The sequence below is a fragment of the Tenrec ecaudatus genome, chromosome 5 (assembly GCF_050624435.1).
Source record: "Tenrec ecaudatus isolate mTenEca1 chromosome 5, mTenEca1.hap1, whole genome shotgun sequence".
NCBI classification, from domain to species: domain Eukaryota; kingdom Metazoa; phylum Chordata; class Mammalia; order Afrosoricida; family Tenrecidae; genus Tenrec; species Tenrec ecaudatus.
The window spans coordinates 154,486,231-154,488,934 of record NC_134534.1 but is presented as its reverse complement, the minus strand read 5'-3'; the positions used below and the strand labels follow the sequence as shown (position 1 = coordinate 154,488,934).

Below are 2,704 nucleotides of genomic sequence, written 5' to 3'. Positions count from 1 at the left end.
CTCTGGATAGGGGTAGAAAGCCTCATCTTTCCCCTGAGGAGCAATTGATGGTTTCAAGCTTGGCAGCCCAACTACGATGCCAGCAGGGCTCTGCCCCTATGTAGAGTAGAAGACAACTATGTGGTGTGATTAGATTGAAATCGCCAATGTTTCCCTTGGTCCTTCCCCAATCTTCAGATTTTCCTAAATCCTTACTATTAGGATCACTATAATGAAAATAAGATATTAGAAAACATCTATCAAAGAGCATTTATGTTGCTTTTGGGGGTGGGGGGATTTTGTGATGTTTTACAGTAACATTTGTATTATTCCTGAACAGTAGGAGATATGAAATTATATCTTGATGTGAGGTTAGGGGAGTATGGCGACCTGATATACTCAAAACAAACAAGCAACAACAGCAATAAATAATTGCCATTATCACTTCTCGGCCTTTTGGCTAATATCAAGTGTAGTATCTGTTCTTATCAGTTTAATATCTGATACATCCTAAAAAAATAATAATTGCCATCAAGTTGATCCTGATTCCCTAGAATAGATTCAAGAGACAACACACACACACACACAAAGTATAGGCTTATGGTTAAAATCTCAGATAGACTGTTTACAACCTTCTTGGCAATATTCCCTGTTCCTTGTATCAGTCCCAAACCAAACCAACTTCACCGCAATGCAATTGATTCCAGCTCAGAGGGCCTGCATATCAGGGTGCAGCTGCGGATTTCCTTCCAGGACCAGACTGTTTTCTCTCCTGGAGCAGCTGGTGGAAATAGAGTAGAGCCCTGGAGCTCGACAATAATCCGCTCTAGAAGGAGCAGCCGGATGCAATGCAGTCAAGTTCCGAATCAATGTTTCCATAAGAAATAACTGAAAATGGAGTAATCTATTCTTGACTACCAAATTCTTGTCATAACCTTGATTTTTTTATACAAAAAGTTACCAGAAAATTTCAAAGTAAGTAAGTTCAGAGTTAAATACTATCATTTAAATAATAAACACAACATTAAAAAATTTTTTAACCACTGCAGTATGGTCCATACCTTGAGATGGATGAGGATCTGGATCTATGGACACAGACATGGAGAGGCGGTGTGGAGAGAGAATCATTGTTTGGAAAGAGAATCCCCTTCCATTAATTCAGCTGGTAGCTACTTGTCAGTTTTTTCCCTTCTTTGCCTTTTTTCACTAGGGCCTGCATGGCTTTCTCTAAAAAAAAAAAAAATAAATAAAAAAAAAATCTGTCTAATGTGGTCTGCTGTTGGCATTTCCTGAACTGTTTTCTAAAAGGCGTTACTAAATTATCATCAACAATATCGATCACACGGTTAACCAATTCCTTATCATGATGATTCTTTTCAAAAACTCTTTCTGAGGACCCATGGTTTGTATCTAAAAGCAGGACAAAAAGCCATAAAAACTAAGAAAATTATAGCAGAGCGCTTGCAACACAGCCGCAAAAGGTTTAAACAACACGTACTAACAACGCCAACTAATGTCCAGTTTACAAAGATCACACACAGTGGGTCGGGTTCCAAAGATGTTTTGTGTGAGCTCCGGTGCAAAATTTTCTTGGCATTTCATGTCGAAATGCGATTAGGTCCAGCACTGACGCAGTCGAGTACCAGGGTTCTGATATAATCGCTGACCTTGAGGTTACCAGCCTAGTACATAAGATCCTCCTCCACCCGAGCGTCTGGTCCCTATCCTGGTAGCAGATGTCAGTTGAAAGATCTGTTTTTGTCTTTAAGGAAAGAACTGAGTTTCCCTGTAATAGAAAAAAATCTACCATCAGAGAACACCTGGACTTGGTGCCTATGAATTTTTAGGGGGTCTTTTCTGATGGGCTGTACTTGACAGTAGGCACCCAAATCTCGTCGGTTAGTTCTTTGCAATAAATCTCATATATATCTCATACTGGTTCTGTTTCTCTGGTTGGATTTTTAATGACACAAACATTTTTTTAAATAGCAAGAGACTATAATTCCACCGTGGTAAGATGCTTAACATTATCATGTATTATATCAGGTGATCTTATCATTGGATCACTGCAATTTTGGGTAAAACTTGAATAGATGTGGTATTAATTATATCATATTTATTACACTACAATCTATGGCATATAGAAAGATATAATTAAGAGTTAGGAGTTCAGGATGACTATATTTTCTAATGTAGGGCTTTGTGAAAGTCACAAATTTAAATTTAAGGTCCTTATGTGGAAATAATGATTTATAATGTCTGCATAGATTTACTATGTTAATATAGAAAATATATTTGAGGTTATTTTATTGACAATAAACCATTCCTTTAACATGACAATGTTCAGAAACTATTCTTAGATCTTGAAACTGGTGTTGCTCTTTGCATTTAGTGGATTAAGCTTAGTGGTGACCCTGTCTGTCCAAGAATGCTCCTTGGAAGATGAGCTCCAGGCTTGCGTTCCTTCGAGGTGCCTGTGGCTGGGTTTGAACTGGTGACCTTTCAGCTAGTATTTTTGACATTTCCAAGTTGAGTCATCAAAGAACTCTTCTCCAAGCTTCCACACTCTCACTGTATCTTTCCCTATTTAGCAGGACATGTCCAGTCTTGGAGGGCACCTATGACAATGCAATGGCTTCCTGGAACACCATGGAATGCAAGCTTGTTATTCACTGAGAATGACAGGGGAACCCAAAGAAGGCATCCCTTGTGTAATTTCCCAAAC

At 38.5% G+C, this 2,704-nt stretch overlaps 1 pseudogene; it reads left to right on the top strand.

The window, feature by feature from the left end:
- The first annotated feature begins 419 nt into the window (after positions 1-419).
- On the top strand, positions 420-531 carry LOC142449414 (U2 spliceosomal RNA; annotated as a pseudogene).
- The last annotated feature ends 2,173 nt before the right edge of the window (positions 532-2,704 follow it).